The 25746-nt window shown below is 43.7% G+C and overlaps 1 protein-coding gene and 1 pseudogene across 1 annotated transcript in view; one reads left to right on the forward strand and one right to left on the reverse strand.

Annotated features, from left to right (window-relative positions):
* The window catches only part of lasp1 (LIM and SH3 protein 1), a 177881-nt gene that overhangs the window by 139943 nt on the left and 12192 nt on the right, over window positions 1-25746 (reverse strand). The gene's annotated exons all lie outside the window — the stretch shown is intronic.
* LOC144501003 (5S ribosomal RNA) lies at window positions 18705-18828 on the forward strand (annotated as a pseudogene).

A 25746-nucleotide genomic window follows, 5' to 3' on the forward strand; every position in this document is an offset into this window, starting at 1 on the left:
GAGAATGTCCCGTGCACAGCTCACTGTTCAGTACGCTGTAAAAAAAATCTCATCTAAGCTTTCATCATGTGGGAGGTTTGCACATATATGGTCAAATGAATCACTGGACATCCCTCAAAACTTCACCGACGTCGATTTGCTGCCAATTTGCACACACAAAATCTCTAATCATCACAAACAGCAATCTCTTTTATGTGCTGTTGGTTAAGGCAGGAACGTAGGCTATTACTGCAGGAGAACTCCAGGCTCCAGGGCGTAGAAGGTCTGCAGAGAGATTTGGACAGGCTGAGTGAGTGGGCGAGGATCTGGCAGATGGAGTATAACGTTGACAAATGCGAGGTTATTCACTTTGGAGGAAATAATAGCAAATTGGATTATTATCTAAATGGAAAAAAATTGCAACATGCTACTGTGCAAAGGGACCTGGGGGTCCTTGTGCATGAGACGCAAAAACCCAGTCTGCAGATGCAACAGGTGATCAAGAAGGCAAATGGGATGTTGGCCTATATCGCAAGGGGGATAGAATATAAAAACAGAGATGTCTTGCTGCATCTGTACAGGGCATTGGTGAGGCCGCAGCTGGAATACTGTGTGCAGTATTGGTCCCCTTATTTGCAGAAGGATATATTGGCCTTGGAGGGAGTGCAGAGAAGGTTCACCAGGTTGATACCAGAGATGAGGGGTGTTGATTATGAGGAGAGACTGAGCAGATTGGGTTTGTATTCGTTGGAATTTAGAAGGCTGAGGGAGGATCTTATAGAGACCTATAAGATAATGAAGGGGCTGGATAGGGTAGAGGTGGAGAGATTCTTTCCACTTAGAAAGGAAGCTAGAACTAGAGGGCACAGCCTCAAAATAAAGGGGGGTCAGTTTCGGACAGAGTTGAGGAGGAACTTCTTCTCTCAGAGGGTGGTGAATCTCTGGAATTCTCTGCCCACTGAAGTGGTGGAGGCTATCTCGTTGAATATGTGTAAATCACGGATAGATGGATTCCTGATCGGTAAGGGAATTAGGGGTTATGCGGATCAGGCGGGTAAGTGGAACTGATCCACTTCAGATCAGCCATGATCTTATTGAATGGCGGGGCAGGCTCGAGGGGCTAGATGGCCAACTCCTGCTCCTATTTCTTATGTTCTTATGTTCTCTTCAGGTACTGCTTTGACTTCATTTTCAAAGGCCTGAATATCTAGGTAGAGTCTCAACTTCTGACAATTCACCAATTTCTACCCCTTCATTTAAATGGTTAAACTGGATATAATCTTCAAAAGTCTCAACAGGGTGGAAGTGGGGGGGTCACTGAATATCTTTCAGGCAGAAGTAGATTGATTCCCAAATCTGCGGTTTATGGAGAGTGGTGGGTGCCTCGAATGCGCTGCCAGAGGAGGTGGTGGAAGCAGCCACATTAGCAACCTTTAAGAGGCATCTGGACGGGTACATGAATAGGGAGGGAATAGAGGGATACAGACCGAGTAAGGCCAGAAGGTGTTTTCTAAAGTTTAGTAAAGGCATCACGATCGGCACGGGCTTGGAGGGCTGAAGGGCCTGTTCCTGCGCGGTACCTTTCGTTGTTATCGAGAGGAGGTGGGAATGTGGAACTCAACACAAACGGATCAGCCATGATCTTTCTGGAGGGCGAAGGAGGCTCGAGGGGCCGAGGGGCCTCCTCCTGTGAATATCTTGTATGTTTGTAATAGTGGCGATAAATTCCTTCAGTAAAAAGCGGGCAAGGGAAAAGTGGCCCTGGGAAGAAAGCAAGAGTTCAAATACAGATCTTGAATTAAAAAATAGTGTTAATGTATACAAAAGGCCAAGACAATGTATTAAAATGGTAATTTTATTCTTTTCTTTTCCTCGAGGGACACCAGCCAAGTTCATCATATGCTGGATAAATTGAATACTGTTGGCAGCAAAGCAGAGAATTTCCCAGCTGGCTACAACAATACACTTCAAAAGCAGCTAACAGAGCCAATTGTATTGAATAAGCCCTGTGAACAGAGTACTGTTAATACAAGACAGTGTCAAATGTCTGCCAAGAACAATACAACATAACTGAAGACTCCATCCCACTTTACTTTTAGCAATTGAAACAAGATTCACCTTCCACGTGGTTGGGGCATTTAGCAGGAAACCAGTTAAACTGGAGGGAGCAGAAAATGGATTATATTGATAGGGTGAGAAGAAATAGGATGAGAGGAAGTTTGTGCAGGACATAAACACCAGCAAGGTCCTGTGGGGCCAAATGGCCCGTGTCTGTGCTGTAAATTCTGCACATTATTCTATGAAGATTAATGTTGTATGTTTCCCAATCACGACTTCCAAGTCAGATCTCTTGCAGAAACGCAATGGGATATAAACCGTTCTACACTGCGAAGAGCCATGCATCTTGGATTCCACCAGTTGTGAGTCAGTATTATTGAGAGAAAACGACAAAGACGCTTGGGGGAAAGTGAACCATGAAGTGAAAGGCAATATCGCACAAAGTCCAATGCTCTCTCAGCAACACAAAGCAAGCACAGAGTACAAGTCCTAAAGAAATTCAAAGGTCAATACTTATATATCACTACATTCGATGCAATGTTCACCACTCCCCAGTGACAAATGGAACCAGTGTAAGGGTGTTTTCATCTTCTGGGAATTGAAGTGGAAACCACAAAAGCTCATGAGATTCTGCAGTTCTCTGGAAGAGGCATTAGTTGTTCATTTCTTGAATATTGCAGCAAAAAGTGTCTTCAAATTCTGTCAACAACACCTTCTATTTATATAGTGCCTTTAATAAAATCAAACATCCCAAGGTAGTTCACAGGAACATTAAAGTGAACAGAGTTACACCGGTAATATCAGGACGGATGACCAAAAGCTTGATCAGGAAGATAGGTTGTTGGGGTGTGGAATGGACTGCCTGCAGTGATAGTGGAGTCAGACACTTTAGGAACATTTAAGCGGTTATTGGATAGGCACATGGAGCACACCAGGATGATAGGGAGTGGGATAGCTTGATCTTGGTTTCAGATAAAGCTCGGCACAACATGGTGGGCCGAAGGGCCTGTTCTGTGCTGTACTGTTCTATGTTCTAAGATAGGTCTGAAGGAGCATCTTAAAGGAAGAGAGGTGGAGATTTCTGGGGAGGCAATTCCAGAGTTGGAGGCTCGGTCATCAATGGCACAGCGATAAAAATGATGATCAGATGTCCAAGAGGCCACAATCCAATGCACACAGATATCTGCGGGAGGTTTGTAGGCTGGAGGGAATTACAGGAATAGGGGTACGGCTATGGAGGGATTTGAAAACAAGAACTTTAAATCGAGGCATCATTTAACCAGGGACCAATTTGGTCCCCACTGTTGCTCCCCATTCAACTTTGGGCATGGGTTCGACCCATTCACCCTCATTCCAAATTACCGTGCTTACCTGATCAACCGCAATCAGACCCAAATGGAAACCAGGGGGCAGATCAGGGATGGGGGCAGATCAGGGATGGGGCAGATCAGGGATGGGGCAGATCAGGGATGGGGGCAGATCAGGGACAGGGGGCAGATCGAGGTCAGGGGGCAGATCGAGGTCAGGGGGCAGATCGAGGTCAGGGGGCGGCTGATTTTTTAAGAGCCTGATGTGCGGATATTCAGCAGCAAGTAATAACCCAAAAGTAAACGTGCTAGATTCACTTAGGCTGCTGGCCAGGAAGACTCGATGTGATCAAGTGATGGGTGTTTCAAGCAAGGTCAAAACAATCAATTTCCCACAATAGACCACAGATATGAAAAATTGGCTCCCAGTCACATTCATTTCTTTCTCCAAGTTTTCCAATCCCACACCTCCCATCCTCGGTCCCAAGACAATCCTGTCTAATCATGTCACGGCTCACAGCTGCCAGCAACTCTTGGGTGCTACAATTAATGGCGCCCGGACAAGTAAGAGCAACTAATGATGGAGAATAAATGCTGGCCTAGCCATCTATGCTCACATACCACAAATTTTTAAAAACCAGCTGAAAATAATCTCGTCTTCATCGAATGCCAATCCTGCACTCTTCCGAGTTAAGAGACCGCTGGGAGTGCAAGAACATAATCATGGTTAATTTTTCTTCGCCATCAACTGTCTCATTGAGATCTGTTCATTCAGACTAGGAAGTCAACCAGGGACCTTCTCTGAAAGTACAGCACCAGGCGCACATTACCCCATTAGAACAAATAAAGCATCACTTTGCCCACATTCTGTGCTGTATGTTTACACATAGAACCATAGAACATTACAGCACAGAAACAGGCCTTTTGGCCCTTCTTGGCTGTGCCGAACCATTTTTCTGCCTAGTCCCACTGACCTGCACCTGGATCATATCCCTCCACACCCCTCTCATCCATGTACCTATCCAAGTTTTTCTTAAATGTTAAAAGTGAGCCCGCATTCACCACTTCATCTGGCAGCTCATTCCACACTCCCACCACTCTCTGTGTGAAGAAGCCCCCCCTAATATTCCCTTTAAACTTTTCCCCCTTCACCCTTAACCCATGTCCTCTAGTTTTTTTCTCCCCTAGCCTCAGTGGGAAAAGCCTGCTTGCATTCATTCTTTCTATACCAATCATAATTTTATACACCTCTATCAAATCTCCCCTCATTCTTCTACGCTCCAGGGAATAAAGTCCAAACCTATTCAACCTTTCTCTGTAACTCAGTTTCTCAAGTCCCGGCAACATTCTTGTAAACCTTCTCTGCACTCTTTCAACCTTATTGATATCCTTCCTGTAATTAGGTGACCAAAACTGCACACAATACTCTAAATTCGGCCTCACCAATGTCTTATCCAACCTCACCATAACAATCCAACTCTTATACTCAATACTTTGATTTATGAAGGCCAATGTACCAAAAGCACTCTTTATGACCCTATCTACCTGTGACGCCACTTTTAGGGAATTATGTATCTGTATTCCCAGATCCCTCTGTTCTACTGCACTCTTCAGTGTCCTACCATTTACCTTGTATGTTCTACCTTGATTTGTCCTTCCAAAGTGCAATACCTCACACTTGTCTGCATTAAACTCCATCTGCCATTTTTCAAACCATTTTTCTAGCTCGTCCAAATCCTTCTGCAAGCTTTGAAAACCTTCCTCACTGTCCACTACACCTCCAATCTTTGTATCATCAGCAAATTTGCTGATCCAATTTACCACATTATCATCCAGATCATTGATATAGACGACAAACAACAATGGACCCAGCACTGATCCCTGTGGCACACCACTAGTCACAGGCTTCCACTGAGAGAAGCAATCCTCCACCACTACCACTCTCTGGCTTCCATTGAGCCAATGTCTATTCCAATTTACTACCTCTCCATGTATACCTAGCGACTGAACCTTCCTAACTAACCTCCCATGCGGGACCTTGTCAAAGGCCTTACTGAAGTCCATGTAGACAACATCCATTGCCTTCCCTTCATCCACTTTCCTGGTAGCCTCCTCGAAAAACTCTAATAGATTGGTTAAACATGACCTACCACGCTCAAAGCCATGGTGACTCTCCCTAATAAGTCCCTGTCTATCCAAATATTTGTAGATCCTATCTCTTAGCACTCCTTCCAATAATTTACCTACTACTGACGTCAAACTTACCGGCGTATAATTTCCCGCATTACTTTTTGAGCCTTTTTTAAACAACGGAACAACATGAGCTATCCTCCAATCATCCGGCACCTCACCCATGGATACCAACATTTTAAATATATCTGCCGGGGCCCCTGCAATTTCAACACTAGTCTCCTTCAAGGTCCGAGGGAATACCCTGTCCGGTCCTGGGGATTTATCTACTCTGATTTGCCTCAAGGACAGCAAGCACCTCCTCCCCTTTAATCTGTGTAGGTTCCATGAGCTCCCTACTTGTTTGCCTTATTTCCATAGACTCCATGCCAGTTTCCTTAGTAAATATGGATGCAAAAAACCCATTTAATATCTCCCCCATTTCTTTTGGTTCCATACATAGCCGACCACTCTGATCTTCAAGAGGGGCGGCACGGTAGCACAGTGGTTAGCACTGCTGCTTCACAGCTCCAGGGTCCCGGGTTCGATTCCCGGCTCGGGTCACTGTCTGTGCGGAGTTTGCACATTCTCCTCGTGTCTGCGTGGGTTTCCTCCGGGTGCTCCGGTTTCCTCCCACAGTCCAAAGATGTGCGGGTTAGGTTGATTGGCCAGGTTAAAAAAAAAATTGCCCCTTAGAGTCCTGGGATGTGTAGGTTAGAGGGATTAGTGGGTAAAATATGTGGGGGTAGGGCCTGGGTGGGATTGTGGTCGGTGCAGACTCGATGGGCCGAATGGCCTCCTTCTGCACTGTAGGGTTTCTATGATTTCTATGACCAATTTTATCCTTTACTATCCTTTTGCTCTTAACATACCTGTGGAAGCTCTTAGGACTATCCTTCACCTTGTCTGCCAAAGCAACCTCATGTCTTCTTTTAGCCCTCCTGATCTCTTTCTTAAGTAGTTTATTGCACTTTTTATACTCCTTAAGAGTCTTATTTGCTCCCTGGTGCCTATACATGTCATACATCTCTCTCTTCTTCTTTATCAGAGTTCCAGTATCCCTCGAGAACCAAGGTTCCTTATTCTTATTCACTTTGCCTTTAATCCTGACAGGAACATACAAGCTCTGCACTCTCAAAATTTCTCCTTTGAAGGCCTCCCACTTACCAATCACATCCTTGCCAGAGAACAGCCTGTCCCAATCCATGCTTTTTAGACACTTTCTGTTCAAAATTGCAACCCCATTTCTCTTTCAGTCATGAAGGAGACAGTAAGTCTAGCAATGCAGAAGCCTTTTACAGGAAAGACTTGTATGTCTTTCACAACCACACAGCATCCCAAATCACTTTACAGCTACTCAAGTACTAGTGTAGTCCTATGTAGGGACCGCAGGGTCAATTCGAACACAACAATGATGTGATGACGATCAAATAATTTCTCTTTTGCGAGGTTGATTGATGAATAAAGGCTCAGATCACTGGGGCTCTCCCCTGATCTTCTTTGCTATTGTGCCATTGTACTTTTTAGACCAGTCTGAAGGGGGAATTCCAGGCTTTCGTTTGACATTCATCTGAAGTACAGCGGCCGGGATTCTCCGGTCTCACACGACCCACTACGGCTGCCAGCAAGAACAGAGAATTTAGCGCTCAGCCCAATCTCCATTCACTGCAGCGGGACCAGAGAATCCCAGCCACGGGCGAGGTCAGAGAATTCTGGCCGGTACCTCAGACCGGTACCTCAGACGGTGCAGCCCTTCCTCAATACTACTTTGGGTACACCAGCCTTAATTTCTGTGCTCAAAACCTAAAGTGGGGCTCGAACCCACAACCTTCTGACTCAGAAGCGAGTGCTTTTATTTTTAAAAACAGGAAAGGGAAGTCATCACTATTGATAACTCCAGTGTTTGTAAAATCGGTACTGGTTATTGAGAACGGAAACCTCAATAGGTCAGGACAAATGTACTGAACAAGTAACCAAACATTTCAGTTCCAACTGATTGGTTTGATTTCTTCTAGGGTTCAACTGAGATGTCACAGGGACGGGAGAATGCCAGGAGTGGAAAGGGACGTGCAATAGGCACAACCAATGAGCAGATCTCAAATTTACAAAAGACACGCACAAGGTTATTTATCCAGTACTTCCAATTATTGTATTCAAACTGCTTCACACAACAAACTTGTCTAGATAATGCCAGAGGGAGTGTGTAAAAGTAGCAATTAATTTGGAGAAGAAAGATTGTGTGGGAGAAATGCATAATAATGATTCAAAAATGTTGTGGGTCTCATTTGCGTCAGCTCTTGATTTCTCTTAAATAACCTTGTGTGTGTCGATGTAAATTTGAGATCAACTTATTAGTTGTGCCCATTGCATATCCCTTTCCATTCCGAGTGTTCTCCATTGCTATGCCATCTTGGTTGAAGCCTAGAAGACTAATCAGTTTAAACTGAAATTTTTGGTTACTTGTTAAGTACATTCGTTCTGACCTATTAAGGTTCCCTTTCTCTGTAACCAATACCGATCTTACAAACAATGCAGCTCTTTACATTCAGGTTCAAAGTTAAATGTGAATTCTTAGGAAAATATAAAAAGGAATTACAGCTTCTGGACCTAGCACCAGATGGAGAGATTTCAATGAACGCACGTACCACAGAGCTTGGTAATGAAAATCTCTCAGATACTCAGTTGTACAGGAACAGATGGCCAAACCGTGATTACCACCAGCTTTGTGAGCTTACCAGAGGCACATCCTCTGTCCTTGTAAAAAGTTGAGGTGCTGGCTAGTGTAATGGCTGCCAGTTGGGTCACGTTTGCTAACCATATAAAACTCTTCTCCTGAAGATGCCAACTGTTAGTATGGCTCCTGCTTTGACCAAGACCGAAATAAACTACAAAGGATTGTGAACACCCTAGCTATGACTGTAACACGACATTATGCACCCTTTTCTTCTTCCCTATGTACTCCATAAATGATATGCTTTGTCTATATAGCACGCAAGAAACAATACTGTATCCCAATACATGTGATAATAATAAATCAAATGAAATCTTGCTGGAATATAGTCTACAGGCACCTAACAGCTTCTTGAACCTCACTGTCGAACAGGAAGTGGCCTTTTGCCCCTCGAGCCTGTTCCAGCATGCGATGACATCATAATTTTTCTGTGACGTAACTCTATGGGCAGAATTTCCCATCCTGCCCACCAAAGGAATCAGAGCGGGCAGGACATGGACCACACGGGTGGGATTTTCCAGTCCTGAGGTGAGCATGGCCAGAAAATCCCGCCCCATATATCTGCCTTTGTCCCTTAACACCTTTGGTCAACAAAAGTCCATCAATCCTGGATTTAAAATTAACCATTGATCCAGCATCAGCTGCCATTCCAAACTTCTCTCATCCTTTGCATCCTTCAATTGACCACCTTTTGATCAGCAAGCCTAAATGAAGAGGGTGGACAGACATTTGAAATAAAGACCATCAAAAGCTGAAAATGGGCTTGTCCTCTCAGACATTTACTCTAAAAACAACTTGCGTTTATACCAGAATTAAACTTCCTTAAGGTGCTTCACTGGAGCAATGGCAAACAAAATTTGACATCAAACCACATAAGATTAGGGCAGATTGTCAAAAGCTTGGTTGAGGAGGTAGGTTTTAAAGGGTCATCTTAAAGGAGAAGAAAGAGAAACATTGGGACGATTTAGTGAGAGAATTTCTCAGCATAGAATCATGGAGTCTACAGTGCAGAAAGAGGCCATTTGGCCCATCGAATCTGCACTGACAACAATCCCATCCAGGTCCCATCCCCGCAACCCCACATATTTACCCTCCTAATCCCCCTGATATTAAGGGGCAATTTAGCATGGCCAATCAACCTAACCCGCACATCTTTGGACTGTGGGAGGAAACCCACGCAGACAAGGGGAGAATGTGCAAACTTCACATAGACAGTCACCCGAGGTCAGAATTGAACCCGGGTCCCTGGTGCTGTGAGGCAGCAGTGCTAACCACTGTGCCACCCTAGGCAGCTGAAAGTATGACCAATCATGCAACAAAGAAAATTGAGGCTTAAACTCAAACTTAACCAGTATCTAACAACCAAGCAATCAAGAGCAGGCATGTTTGCTTTTTTCTAACTTGTGTACTGAGATGAATTATAGCTTGGCTGCTGCTGCCCTGGTCAACTTCAGAACATCCCAGGAACTGAACTTGCTCTAGGCTCCATTTCACAAGGTTGTGGCCAACTGAACCACTGGGGGATGTCAACAAACCAAATGCTGTTTCTCTTAAAACATTGGGAAATTAATGGCTTTCTCCAACCATCCAGTTCCACATTTTCTCACACGTTCTTCATATTTTGTGAAAGGCATCGTGATATGCATGCCTCGCAAGATAAAATCCACATTGTTTATGTCCCAACAACACAATCCCTGCCATGTGGGGGGATAGCGTGGAAGGGTGGGGCTGGCTCAAGCAGGATTTATTGGAAGATATGCACAACCTCCACTAACGGAAGAGGGATGGTCTGATTTACAAAGTTTACGCAGCAGTGCCTGTAGAAAATGCATACTTAGGAATTTAGAATGGCAAGCTGACAGGAAGCATACACAAATCCCAGAGTTTTAATATCTTAAAAAGTGCATATTGACAATTGCACGTAGCCTGAAACATTCCCCCCCTTCTTTCCATTACACTGGATGTAGTCAGAAAGCTGTTCCAGGTATTTATCTCAGGAAATACCCCTAATTCCCTTCCTATCTAACAATGTTAGCAATGCAAGTAAAATCTGTTTGACCAAATGTCAATGTTTCACATTTTGAGTTCTCAAAAAAACAGACAGATTAAAGTTACTAAAAATAAAGATAAAACATAGAATCATAGAAGGCATGAGGGCGACATGGTGGCACAATGGTTAGCACTGCTGCCTTACAACGCCAGGGACCCGGGTTCAATTCCAGTTTTGGGTGACTGTGTGGAGTTTACACGTTCTCCCCGTGTCTGCGTGGGTTTCCTCCGGGTGCTCCGGTTTCCTCCCACAGTCCAAAAATGTGTAGGTTAGGTTGATTGGCCATGCTAAATTGTCCCTTTGTGTCAGGGGGATTAGCAGGGTAAATATGTGGTGTTACGGGGACAGGGCCTGGGAGGGATTGTCGTCGGTGCAGGCACGATGGGCCGAATGGCCTCCATCTGTCCTGTAGGGATTCTATGATTTTATAAAAACAAAACAACAAAACTGAAAATTCAAGAATGGGAATAACCTCTCAGGTATAATCCTTCATCAGATCTTGGGAACTAATTGCTTCTGACCAACAGCCCGTATCCAAACTATTAATCCAGCTTTTCTCCTCCGGGTGTGACAAGCGAGCTACGTGATTCTTGTTGCTGTGTTTAAACATTAAACAGCACTGGGACTTGCCCAAAATTCAATACAAATAGAAATTTAAAAAAACATCTTCACAAAGAGTTGGCTTAATGACTGGAAGAGAAATTTCCCAAGTATGAATAGACCAACTGTGTGTCACTATTGAAACAAAACTTGCTTTGTGGTTGCCAATTCCCATCAGTCTGTGCACTTTCATTCTTAAAGGAATATTCCAGCCCTATCAAGACTTTGAACGTGAAAATTTGCTTTACGCTGTAGACGTTCAAGACTTTTGTCCTTATGGACCACATGAGTTTGGAGTATGGATCCTCCTGAGGCCTAGGCATAAATCCAGGGTCTCATTGATTTGTACATTTCTGATACTAATTCAAATTTTATTCAAATTAATTTTGGGCACATTGATTTTAAATCGCATATAAATGAACAATTAACAAAGAAAAAAAATAACATCACAAAATATCTGACTCTGATTCAAAAACTGGAAGTAAACTCAAGTGGTGAGCATCGGAAAATCTCCTGTCGCCGGAGTCCAGCATCATCTTGGTGCTGTAACTAGGATGTAACCAATGAGGCATGCAGCCTGACAAAACAAAAGCTCCTTTCAAACCTCCAGGTCAAAAATCTTAAGGACGGAGATGAAGATGCAAAGATTTAGGGAAGGAAGTAATGCAAGTAAAATGTTGGCCTGAGCGTCTCACGTAAGATTGTGAAGCTTAATGGCTACAAATTAGATAACCCTAGTTTAAAACTCCTAAATCCCTGGGAGAACATAGACTCTTCTATACTCAATGTTCACAAACCAAGTCAAAGTCAAATAACACACGATGTTCCTTCCCCTCAACACAACAGACACAATTATTAAAAAGTGTTCAAACTAGTTTACTTGTTCCCTCAGGTCATACTGGGTCCCTGCCAGGTCATGATGTGGAGATGCCTGCCAGGTACCAGTCTTCCCCATGGGGCATCATATCTCTGCTTGTCATTTCCTCACAGTGATACTACCGTGCAACAGGTCCGATGGCCCATATTCCTTCCTCAACCACCATGAAACACGTTAGCTGATCAACTTCTCTCACAACACCCAAGAAAAGGTTTTGCGTCACATTGCCTGCAAAGGCTTCACTTTCGCACCAGTCTGTTTCTCGACCCTCAGTTATGAGTCTCGTATCAAACTTTGTCTGATAGGCACCTTGGGATGTTTGACTATATCCAAGCATTATATGAATACAAGGCATTGTGTTAGAGACAATGGAAGGAATGGAGAAAAGAAAGCAAATTAAAAGGAGATTACCATTTTGATTAACATGATTTAACAACTCTTCTTGTTTGGACAGAGAATAGAGCTATGTAGCATTTTTGTCACTTGTTTATACGAATGCATCCAAGTACAGTTTTGCCATAAAGGCTCACTGGATCATCACCAGGAGGGGAACACTGGCTGATTCTTCAACCCTTCCCCCATCCAAGGTTACATGTGCGTTCATACGCAGGTAAGGGGAAAAAAACTTGCCTTTTTTTTGTCAGTAACTGAATTAAAGTAGGAATGGACTGTGACTACACTTCCTGCTGCCTCGGCAAAGCAGCCAGCATAAGTAAGGACCCCATGCACCCCGGACATTCTCTTCCACCTTCTTCCGTCGGGAAAAAAATACAAAAGTCTGAGGTCACGTACCAACCGACTCAAGAACAGCTTCTTCCCTGCTGCTGTCAGACTTTTGAATGGATCTACCTCGCATTAAGTTGATCTTTCTCGACACCTGAGCTATGACTATAACACTACATTCTGCACTCTCTCCTTTCCTTCTCTATGAACGGTATGCTTTGTCTATATAGCACGCAAGAAACAATACTTTTCACTGTATGCTAATACATGTGACAATAATAAATCAAATCCAAGGTTACGTAGAGTCATAGAGTCATCGAGGTTTACAGCATGGAAACAGGCCCTTCGGCCCACTTGTCCATGCCGCCCTTTTTTTAGAAACCGCTAAGCTAATCCCAATTGCTCTCTATCCCTCTATACCCATCTTACCCATGTAACTATCTAAATGCTTTTTAGAAGATAAAATTGTATCCTGCCTCTACTACTAACTCTGGCAGCTTGTTCCAGGCACTCACCACCCTGTGTGAAAAAACTGCCCCTCTGGACCCTTTTGTATCTCTCCCCTCTCACCTTAAACCTATGCCCTCTAGTTTTAGACTTCCCCTACCTTTGGGAAAAGATATTGACGATCTACCTTGTCTATGCCCCTCATTATTTTATAGACCTCTATAAGGTCACCCCTCAGCCTCCTATGCTCCAGAGAAAAAAAGTCCCAGTCTATTCAGCCTCTCCTTATAACTCAATCCCTCAAGTCCTGGTAGCATCCTACTAAATCTTTTCTGCACTCTTTCTAGTTTAATAATATCCTTTCTATAATAGGGTGACCAGAATTGCACACAGTATTCCAAGTGTGGCCTTACCAATGTCTTGTACAACTTCAACAAGACATCCCAACTCCTGTATTCAATGTTCTGACCGATGAAACCAAGCATGCCGCATGCCTTCTTCACCACTCTGTCCACCTGTGACTCCACTTTCAAGGAGCTATGAACATGTACCCCTAGATCTCTTTGTTCTGTAACTCTCCCCAACGCCCTACCGTTAGCTGAGTAAGTCCTGCCCTGGTTCAATCTACCAAAATGCATCACCTCGCATTTGTCTAAATTAAACTCCATCTGCCATTCGTCAGCCCACTGGCCCAATTGATCAAGATCACGTTGCAATTGGAGATAACTTTCTTCACCATCCACTATGCCACCAATCTTGGTGTCATCTGCAAACTTACCAACCATGCCTCCTATATTCTCATCCAAATCATTAATATAAATGACAAATAACATGTGTGTTCATACGCAGGTAGGGAAAAAAAAATCTTGCCCTCTTTTTTGTCAGTAACTGAATTAAACTGGGAATGAGGGTCTTCAGATTATGTAGGGAGAGTGGAGAAGCTGGAATGGTTCTTGTGAGTAATAAGATTCAGTGTTTAAAGCATGAATGGTTTGATTAGAGCAAATAGGGAGAGCCTATTTTCACTGACACAATTAGTAACCATAGGATACAAAATTATGATCATTTGCAAAAGAATCTGTGGGAGATGGAGAGAAACTTAAAAAAAATAGCAAGTGATGTCTGAAAGAGCAATAGAAGCGGATTCAATAGTAGCTTCAAAAAGGCAAATTGGATCGACACTCAGAAGGGAAGATTTTGCAAGTCTCCGGGAGAGGGGCAAGCGGCACTATTGGATAGTTCTTGCAAGGAGTTGGTATAGGCATGATGAACCAGATCTGCTCTGTACAATTCTGAGATGATGCCCCTTTGAATCAAGAGTGTTTCAATTGTCCATGATGATGAAAAACATGAATATTACTACAAAAAGGATCACTTGCAAGTTGACCAATGAATTCACAATAACTATTTGATGTACAGCATTCAGAGCAGCCCTACTCCATAGTTCAACTGCCAGTACACATCAAGTGAAAGTTCTGTACAGTACTAGTCTCTGGGTCAATTGGCTTCTAGTCAAAAAACAATTAGCTTCAGCTAACAGAGGACTCTGACTTAGTTTATTGGATCTAACACTACCTGGATTAGCAGTCAGTGGCATTCCATTGAATGCTCATATGAGGTTTACAGACCAACGTGTATTGAAACTGGAATTGATTGTTCCCCAGGTCATTAACAAATCACCATCTCACACCCACACAGGGTGTTCTCTGGATCTGCAGTTTAAAGATTAGGGAAAACTCAACACCCGAGAATATATACTAATGAGATTTCAAAGGCCAAATTGTTCTTCTCCTGATTGAATTATATCCCAGGCTTCTGTTCCTCAGAGTTGTCATCCTTTTCCAGGAATTAAGGATTAATCTCCTGGACGCTGCTACAAGCAATCTGGGACAAAATTCACAATGGCTCTAAAAATAAACAGTGTGTTACATAATTAAGGAACATTGAATGCAAGGCAGCAAGTTGTTGGCAACTTGTCTTAACTCCATCGCTGTTGGGTGACAGAACACGCTAATGGATGACAGTACTCTGCTGTTCCAAGTGCTTTAATTGATTCAGTAATCCAGACATTGAAATAAACACTTGTGCTCAGCCAAATTAAACTTCCTGTAACTGACGAGGGAAGACAGATTTGTGTGGGAATTTTGCAGCTCTGCGAGGTAAACATTGTGGCTGAGTGGACTGACCAGTAGGCCAGTGGAAACCTGGATTGGCAATTCTGTGGCTCACTTGGTAAAAACACTACCTGACATGACACTCTGAGCCACATTAACCATTATACCTGCGTATTAGCTATGGGTCAGTCATTAGTGCCCTCGCTTATGAGTCAGGAGGCTGTGGGTTCAGCTCCCACTCTACCACTTGAGCACAATTTTCAAGACTGACACACCAGTTTAAATGGATACAAAATTGGCTTCTTGACAGAAGCCAGAGGGTGGTTGTAGAGGGTTGTTTTTCAAACTGGAGGCCTGTGACCAGCGGTGTGCCTCAGGGATCACTGCTGGGCCCACTGTTATTTGTCATTTATATTAATGATTTGGATGAGAATATAGGGGGTATGGTTAGTAAGTTTGCAGATGACATTAAGATTGGTGGCATAGTGGACAGTGAAGAAAGTTATCTCCAATTGCAATGGAATCTTGATCAATTGGGCCAGTGGGCTTACGAATGGCAGATGGAGTTTAATTTAGACAAATGCGAGGTAATGCATTTTGGTAGATTGAACCAGGGCAGGACTTACTGAGTTAATGATAGGGCATTGGGGAGAGTTACAGAACAAAGAGATCTAGGGGTACATGTTCATAGCTCCTTGAAAGTGGAGTCACAGGTGGACAGAGTGGTGAAGAAGGCATGCGGCATGCTTGGTTTCATCGGTCAGAACATTGAATACAGGAGTTGGGATGTCTTGTTGAAGTTGTACAAGACATTGGTAAGGCCACACTTGGAATACTGTGTGCAATTCTGGTCACCCTATTATAGAAAGGACATTATTAAACTTGAAAGAGTACAGAAAAGATTTACTAAGATGGTACCAGGACTTGATGGTTTGAGTTATAAGGAGAGGCTGAATAGACTGGGACTTTTTTCTCTGGAGCTTAGGAGGCTGAGGGGTGACCTTATAGAGGTCTATAAAATAACGAGGGGCACAGACAAGGTAGATCGTCAATATCTTTTCCCAAAGGTAGGGGAGCCTAAAACTAGAGGGCATTTGGTTTAAGGTGAGAGGGGAGAGATACAAAAGTGTCCAGAGGGGCAGTTGTTTCACACAGAGGGTGGTGAGTGTCTGGAACAAGCTGTCAGAGGCATTTAGATAGTTACATGGGTAAGATGGATATAGAGGGATATGGGCCAAATGCGGCAATTGGGATTAGAATCATAGAAACCCTACAGTACAGAAAGAGGCCATTCGGCCCATCGAGTCTGCACCGATCACATTCCCACCCAGGCCCTACCCCCATATCCCTACATATTTACCCACTAATCCCTCTAATCTACGCATCTCAGGACACTAAGGGCAATTTTTAGCATAGCCAATCAACCTAACCCGCACATCTTTGGACATCTAATGACCCCTATCATTAGCTTAGGGGTTTTTAAAAAAGGGCAGCATGGACAAGTTGGGCCGAAGGGCCTGTTTCCATGCTGTAAACCTCTATGACTCAATGTTTAGGGCTGAAGGAGTGCTGCATTGTCTGAGGTACCCTCTTCCAGCTGAGACATTAGGCCAACTGCCATCTTTCTTGTTGTATCACAGCTTGGTATGGCTCCTGCTCTGACCAAGACCGCAAGGAACTACAAAAGGTCGTGAATGTAGCCCAATCCATCATGCAAACCAGCCTTCCATCCATTGACTCTGTCTACACTTCCCGTTGCCTCGGCAAAGCAGCCGGCGTAATTAAGGACCCCACGCACCCCGGACATTCTCTCTTCCACCTTCTTCCGTCGGGAAAAAGATACAAAGTCTGAGGTCACATACCAACTGACTCGAGAACAGCTTCCTCCCTGCTGCCATCAGACTTTTGAATGGACTTCTTGCATTAAGTTGATCTTTCTCTACACCCTAGCTATGACTGCAACACTACATTCTGCACTCTCTCGTTTCCTTCTCTATGTAAATCCCCGTTGAATTAAATGAAGATGGCAGCAAACATCATGGCTGGAATTCTCTGGCATTTTGTCTGCAGAGTGCGCAAGAAACATGTGACAATAATAAATCAAATCAAATCTTAGGCGATGCAAAACATTCCATGGCACTGCTTCCAAGAAGAGTAGGGTGCTATCCCTGGCATTCTGGCCAACGTTTTGTTCCGCAATCACATCACAAAGAGAGATTGTCTGGCCAATATCACAATGCTGTTCGTGGGAGCTTGCTGTGCATAAATTGGCTACCACGTTTCTACACTGCAGCAGTGTCTACGTTTCAAAAGTACTTAATTGACCGGAAACCTCTGTGACATCTGGCAGTCATGATAGGTGCTACATAAATGCAAGTCATATTCAATTTTTTAAATAAACTATGTTTAGTGATGTCAAAAAAGTGCAATTTTGGACTTCCAATTAAAAGCATCAATTCATTTGATAAATTCTTTAAAATAAAATTAATGGGAATGATTGGGTTTTACAGCAAGAGGTATGGATTATAAACATCAAGTTGTCTTGGAGAATCTATGCTGAAACTTAGTAAGATTGTAGTTGGAGAACTGTGTGCAATTTTGAATGCTGTGGCAATAGATTCACTCGAATAGTATAAGGATTACAAGTATGAAGAAATATTTCTGAAAAATATCACAATTAAAAATAAAATTACAGAGTGTTTTTGACAGCTGTATCAAAACATTGTGAATGAATGGAGTGGGATGTGGAAGATAGAATCAGGTTATTTCCATTTATTGCAGAGTCTAGAATGAGAGGACATAGATACAAGATTGTGTGACTGTGGAATTCACTGCCGAAACCAGTGATTGAAACAGAGACCATGTCAACATTTACTGATCGGTGGATGATTGCACAGGAGTGATGCGAGATGGGCAGGCATGTGGGATTACAATCACGATCCACGTGGAAAAATAAAGACCAACATGTTCTATTTGGGTCAAATGGCTTGTTTGTGCCTTGTAATTTCAAAGTAATTTTCTTGTCAGTTTTTCTTCCTTCTCTCCCCTCATTACGTAGGCTGCTGACACTCACTGGATTTACATGGGTAACCCAACAGAGAAATATTCATGTAATTGCACACCTCTAACTTCAAGAGAGAAAGCAGTTGAGTGAAGAGGGAGAGCAACGTTTACTCAAGTCTCCCAGTCAAGAGGTCAGATGCAGTCACAAACTGCGACCGTGTGACATACTCCAGATGATTTTTCTTCTGCCAAGTTGGAAGTCCCTTCTATTGGATGGCTTGGCCGCTGGATAATCCTCGCTGTACCAAATTAAAATGATCGATTTGGGAATCATCACCAAAGCAGAAGACCAACAAACCCCACACCCGCCATAGTTTTGCCCACTCACCGAATCTATCAATATCTCTTTGCCAGTTTCTACCCTCACTTATGTCATCAGAAAACTGGGATATACAGTTCTCTATTCCTTCCCCCAAGTTATTGGAAAGTGAAAAGCCAAGGCCCCAGGACAGTCTCTTGAGGACACTACGGAGCACGTTCTGCTGATTGGAATACAAAACCATGATTTCAACAGTTGTACCTTCTACCCAGTATAATGACCTCAATGAGGTTGGCCACTTGGAGTATGAGCTCCCTGATTGAGGTAGCCTACGGCCATACTAGTCTAAAAAAAGAACGCCTGATCTCGTCTGATCTCAGAAGCTAAGCAGACTCAGGGCTGGTTAGTACTTGGACGGGAGACCGCCTGGGAATACCAGGTACAGTAGGCTTTAACAAAAAAAGAGTTACCTGATTGGGCAGGCAATTATTACCTCAATCAGGGAATCTCACCTGTGTATATAATGAGGAGTGTCAGGGCTACTGACACTTCGGATTCTGACTTTGTACCTGAAGCACTCTTAGGAGTGGAGGTAAGTTTGTAAACAAAGGGAATCTGGTGAAGGGACACCAGCTCTGAGGAGTTATTTCACCCAATTTCTCACAAACATCAGCAGGTTACCTCCTATTCCAAGTGTTCTCATTTTTTGTTAACAGTCTCTTGTGTGAAACAGACAGAGCAACAACTTGCTGATCACGTGTGTGACAGTGAAAGGATTATCAGTAGGAACTTCAGGAGGACTGCACTGGATTGCAAGGTAAGAGGATGTACAAGAGGGTGACATCAGGCCATAAACAACAAGGGCAAAACTCCTGTGGAGTACAAGAGAAATGCCCAGCTGAACACATGAGCCAAGACACAACACCTCTCAGAACACCAAATCAAAGCAGGGAGCTCAGCCATAAACGCAGGAGGATCTCATTGACTTCAGGTCAGTCTGACCAGAAACAGAACATATAAGAACGCAAGAAATAGGGGCAGGAGAAAACCATTTGACCCGTCGAACTTGCTCTGCATTCAATATGGTCATGGCTACTCTTGAACGTCAACTCTATTTTCCTGTCTTTGCTTCATATCCCTTTGATTCTCTGAAACACCAAAAATATCTCTTATCTCAGCCTTCCCTATAGTACAGAAAGAGGCCATTCAGCCCCTTAAGCCTGCACCAACAACAATCCCTCCCAGGCCCTATTCTCACAATCCCAGCTAATCCCCTCGACACCAATTTAGCATGGCCAATCCACCTAACCTGTGCACCTTTGGACTATGGGAGGAAACCCACGCGGACACGGGGAAAATGTGCAAATTCCACACAGCCACCCAAGGCCGGAATTGAACCTGGGTCCCTGTTGTGAAGCAGCAGTGCTAACCACTGTGCTGCCCCTTTGAGTGAAATAACTTCTCCCCATCTCAGTCCTAAATGATTGTCCCCTTATCCTGAAACTGTGCCCTTTTGCTCTAGATTCCCCTGCCAGGGGAAACATCTTCAGTATCTACTCTGTCAAACCCCTTCTTCATCCCAAATGTTTCAATGAGGATTCAATCACATTCTTAGAATATAGACCTAACTGAATGAACAAGTGCAAAATAGACCCGACGCTTAAAACTTTAAACTTCCATCTTGGAAATTCTTCATGGGATTTTATTTATATAAAGTCTGTGGATAAGAAAATTTAGCCCATCAGCATCGTTCAAGCTCGAAAACCCAGTACTCTTCACCAATGAGGAGATGTTCTATGTTGGTTGGACACAATCCAGATATCATGCAGAGAGCTGCAACCAACACCAAGGGAACACTCACAAACTCAACAGCACTTCTCAAAATGATTTTGTTTTCTTACAGCCACAATTAGCAACTCAACTAATTTCATGTTGCAGAGATTAGCTGCTTCACGTTGCCTGGATACAACCACCAATCGAAATGACATGGAAGCTCACTCATTAGAGCAACTTCCTTTTGTTGGCTTTCAAACTAGCACAGATTAACCGCATGAAATGCAACTTTAAATCCCAGTTCCAAAAGTCCCAGTGAAATTGATCCAGTATAGTCTGACCCAATTCCTACAACAAAAATCAGCCTACAACGCAAAATGGATCACAGTTGGCAACCTCCGGGCAAACCATAACAACGGCTGGCATAGGAAGTAGCAACTTGTCTACAAAGCAAGGCTACAGTGTTAGAATGTAACTGGTGACAACTTTGTATTGGATGTAATGTGACCAATGGGAACAGGATGTAAGGGTCAGCTGACCCAGTAAAACATGGAACCAATCACAGTGATGTAATAGTCAGCTGACCAACTGGTTTACTATAAATAAGGAACTATGTAGCAATGTGGGTGAACTTGGAGTGGCCCAGGGCGAGGCTCCAAGTTTGGAGTAATGATGTTTCTTTATTAAACCCTTTCTTTGATTTATAAGTTGGAGTAGGTTTTGTTGTTGTTTCATTAGCTGTATTTTGAAGAGTTCCTTCTGAAGAGACATACAGTTGCTGAACACAAGGCAGGAGGTTGTGGACTCAAGTCCGATTCCAGTGGCTCGATCACAGAATCCAGGCAAACACACAATAGCCAGGACTGAGGGCATGCTGCAGTGTCAGAGGTGCTGTCTTTCAGATGAGACGTTGAAACCCAGGGCTCTTCTGCCCTTCTAGTAGGTGTAAAAGATCCCATGGTGCTACGTTAAAGAGCTACAGCATTCTCTCCAGTGTCCCCGGCAATATTAATCCCCCAGCTAATATCCACTAAATAAAAAATCATCTGACCATTATATCATTTCTGTTTGTGGGAGCTGGCTACACACAAATATCTTTCTTATATTTCTAGTAGTGACAAACTTCAACAGTCTGCCATCAGTGTCGTAGTCTGCAGGAAGACTTAGACAGGTTGCAAAGTTGGGCCGAGAGGTGGCGGATGGAGTTTAATGCGGAGAAGTGTGAGGTAATTCACTTTGGTAGGAATAACAGTTGTGTTGAGTATAGGGCTAACGGGAGGACTTTGAATAGTGTGGAGGAGCAGAGGGATCTAGGTGTATGTGTGCATAGATCCCTGAAAGTTGGGAATCAAGTAGATAAGGTTGTTAAGAAGGCATATGGTGTCTTGGCGTTTATTGGTAGGGGGATTGAATTTAGGAGTCGTAGCGTTATGTTGCAACTGTACACAACTCTGGTGCGGCCGCACTTGGAGTACTGTGTGCAGTTCTGGTCCCCACATTACAGGAAGGATGTGGAGGCTTTGGAGAGGGTGCAGAGGAGGTTTACCAGGATGTTGCCTGGTATGGAGGGGAGATCCTATGAGGAGAGGCTGAGGGATTTGGGATTGTTTTCGCTGGAAAGGCGGCGGCTAAGAGGGGATCTTATTGAAACATATAAGATGATTAGAGGTTTAGATAGGGTGGATAGTGATAGCCTTTTTCCTCTGATGGAGAAATCCAGCACGAGGGGGCATGGCTTTAAATTGAGGGGGGGTAGTTATAGAACCGATGTCAGGGGTAGGTTCTTTACCCAGAGGGTGGTGAGGGATTGGAATGCCCTGCCAGCATCAGTAGTAAATGCGCCTAGTTTGGGGGCGTTTAAGAGATCCGTAGATAGGTTCATGGACGAAAAGAAATTGGTTTAGGTTGGAGGGTCACAGTTTTTTTTTTTAACTGGTCGGTGCAACATCGTGGGCCGAAGGGCCTGTTCTGCGCTGTAATGTTCTATGTTCTATGTTCTATGTAGTTGTAAGTGTTTTGGAACATTTGGAGATTGTGACAGGTGTGACTCAGTAACAATGTAGGTCATAGAATCATAAAATCCCTACAGTGCAGAAGGAGGCCCATCGAGTCTTCAACAACTCTCCAACAGAACATCTTACCTAGGCCCTATCTCCATAACCCTACATATTTACCCTGCTAATCCCCCTAATCTACACACCCTTTGGACACTAAATTGCCCCTTCAGGGCCAGTCCACCCAACCTACATATCTTTGGACTGTGGGAGGAAACTTGAGCACCCAGAGAAAACCCACACAGAGAGAGGGAGAACATGCAAACTCCACACAGCCAGCCACCCAAGGCTGGAATCAAACCCAGGTCCCTGGCGCTGTGAGGCAGCTATGCTAACCACTGTGCTATTCTTCAAGGTCGATTAATAAATATTGGCCAGGGCATCAGGGAAATATCTTCTTCACAGAATCTTTTACATACACGCAAGAGATCAGAGGGGCCCTCTGTTTAATATCTCATCCAAGGATATCACCTCCAACAGTGTAACACTCCTCTAAGTATTGTGTTCAAGTGTCATCATAGTCTATGCGCTCAGGTCTCTGGAGTAGGACTTGCTCCCCCAGCCCTCTGACTCAGAGTGCTCACAACTAGCTGACAGCTTCATCATATTACCATTGAATGAGCTGCCTAGTGAAGAGGCCTGGTTTCAATGAACACTGCCTTAAGCAATAGGTTCTCCACATGACACAGCAAGATGAGCACCCAACCAAACAGTAAAGCAACTCATGGCATGTGGAGATAGCTCTCACTAGACAAGCAGGAAACAGACAGAGCAAAAGGCCCTTAAAATAAGGAACAGAGAGTCTTATTCAGATACACAGAGACTAATTGTTCCCCAGCAGACAATAGTTAATTATGTCTCTAGCTGGCCCAGTATTTGATTGGTCTTTAGATTTAACATTTACTGAAGACTGATGGGAATAAAATGCAGTTATCAGAAGAAGATAGATTGTAAGAGGTCATGTAAGTTCTTAATGTAAAAGCTAGAAACTAAACCCAAAATACAGTCACTATTAATCCAATAAGGAATTCAGGAGAAACTTTTAAAAAATGGAGTTTGATACCACAAGGAATAGCTGAGGGAACACATTTCAAGGAAAATTAGATAAGTACATGATCTTATTGCGACATACAAGACTCAGAGGCAACTTGACAGGATAGATGCTGAGAGAATGTGTCCCTTTGTGAGGGAATCTAAAACTGAGGAGCATTCAAAATAAGGGAGTCTCCTTTTTAAGGAGGAATTTCTTCCCTACCAAAGGGTTTGGAATTTTCTGCCCCAGAGACGAATGGTTGAATATATTCAAAGCCGAGTTAGATAGATTTTTGATTGACACATTGGGGGGGGGGGGGGGGGGGGGGGGGGGAGAGAGAGAGAGAGAGAGAGAGAGAGAGAGAGAGGAAAGCGGAGTTAAGGCCACAATCAGACTAGCCATGATGTTATTCAATGATGAGCAGGCCTGAGGGGCTAAATGGCCTACTCCTGCCGCTACTTATGTTCTTCCAAGGGAGAACAGGACAAATTATATTTATATTTTGAGTTTTAATTTAGTAAAACCAAGCCCTAAGGTGCTTCACAGGAGCTCAAACAAAGTGCTACACACAGAGCCATATAAGGTGAGAAAACCACAAGCGACCCAAGGTTTGGTCAAAAGCATCACTTTTAAGAGGCACCTTAAAAGGAGGAAATGTAGAGACACCAAGGGGTTTTGGGACAGGATGCTAGAACTAGGCAGCTGAAGGCGCAGCCGCCACGTGTGGGACAAAGAAAATTGGGAATGATCAAGAGGCCGGAATTGGAGGCGCTCAGAAATCTTGGGACAATTGTCAGGCTGGAAGAAGTTAGAGTTAGGGAGGAACAGACAGAATAGGATATGTTGAATAGACAAAAGGAAATTAGGTGGGAGGAGGCTCATAAACATCGGCAGAGCCTTTTTGGACTAAATGGCCCATTACTGTGCTGTACAAGTACTATGTAATTCCATGTAAAAATAATGCAACACGACCTCAAACAACTTATTACGCAGCAGTCCATCGATTTAACCTTCAAGCTACAGTGAAGGAGCTTTACTCTGTGATTATGAATCGCACACTGTTTCAGTCCCTTCTGCTGGCTCCTGCATGGTGAAAGTCAGGAGCCAGACTTCAGAGACCGGATAGACTCTGCCGAGTAACACAGAGAGAAAATTCACCCTCCTGGCCTCCCACGTTGCTTTGTTCCAGAATTCTTTTGGCATCAGTTCAGTATAAAGTTGGTCAGCCAACTCCCATCATTTACGTTACTTAATCAATCCCCCCTTGTCCCAGTGCCAAGTTCATAACTTCTCATAAATAAAACAAAAACTGGGTCTCATCCTGTCACTGGGGTAAGGGAGCCCGGTTTAGCAATGTGAACATTGAAAACCAGCTCAGTAACACCAAACTAAATAGGTGTGGAGTGCATAATTTTCCTTAAATTCAGGCTGTGAAGAAGAAAAAGAAATCAGGCCAACAATAATCCCACAGTTGTATTCCCTGGGGCACTTTTGCTGGAAGTTTGGTTGCGTGGAACAGATTGGGTAGAAATGTGTTAGCTCCACAGTCGAGCAGCTCATCAACCTAAATTTCCAGATTCACACACGGTGACACAGTGGTTAGCACTGCTGCCTCACAGCACCAGGGACCCAGGTTTGATTCCCAGCTTGGGTGACTGTCTGTGTGGAATTTGAAGGTGCTATAATTTTCTTTGTTCTTTGTAATTTTCCTGTCTTCCTCCCTCCCTTCCATTTCCTGATTTGTACCTACTTCTGGGCTGTTACTTATATCTGTTTTTATATTTTGGGCTGAGTTTCTCTCAGTCTTATTTTTTTTAGTCATCCTTTGCTGTCCCTTATATTCTGACCAATATTCTGACCTTCCACCTGTCCTTGTGGGTGGCACGGTAGCACAGTGGTTAGCACTGCTGCCTCACAGCACCAGGGACCCGGGTTCGATTCCCGGCTCAGGTAACGTAACCATCCATGTGGAGTTTGTATGTTCTCCCCGTGTCTGCGTGGGTTTCCTCCGAGTGCTCCGGTTTCCTCCCACAGTCCAAAGAGGTGCTGGTTAGGAGCATTGGCCATGCTAAATTCTCCCTCAGTGTACCTGAACAGGTGCCGGAGTGTGGCGACTAGGGGATTTTCATAGTAACTTCATTACAGCGTGAATGTAAGTCTACTTGTGACACTAATAAATAAACTCTGCTTGACTTTTACGTGCTGGTTGGGTGCACTGGCCATACTAAATTCTCCCTCAGTGTACCCAAACAGTCACCAGAGTGTGGTGACTAGGAAACTTCATTGCAGTGTTAATGTGAAGCTAATAAATAAACTTTAAAACTTATAAGGTGAAATTTTCCAAAGAGTTTGCATGCTCCAGTGCAGGCCGCATTGTTTTGATTGGCAAATGTTGAAAATAGGAAACAAAATGATTTTTTTTCTACATGCAAAAGATGCAGAGAAATTGTTGTCAAAATAGTTAAAGAATAACCTTAAACAAGTCAACCACTTCACTTTCAGCTAACTG

The sequence above is a fragment of the Mustelus asterias genome, chromosome 11, assembly GCF_964213995.1.
Source record: "Mustelus asterias chromosome 11, sMusAst1.hap1.1, whole genome shotgun sequence".
Lineage (NCBI taxonomy): Eukaryota > Metazoa > Chordata > Chondrichthyes > Carcharhiniformes > Triakidae > Mustelus > Mustelus asterias.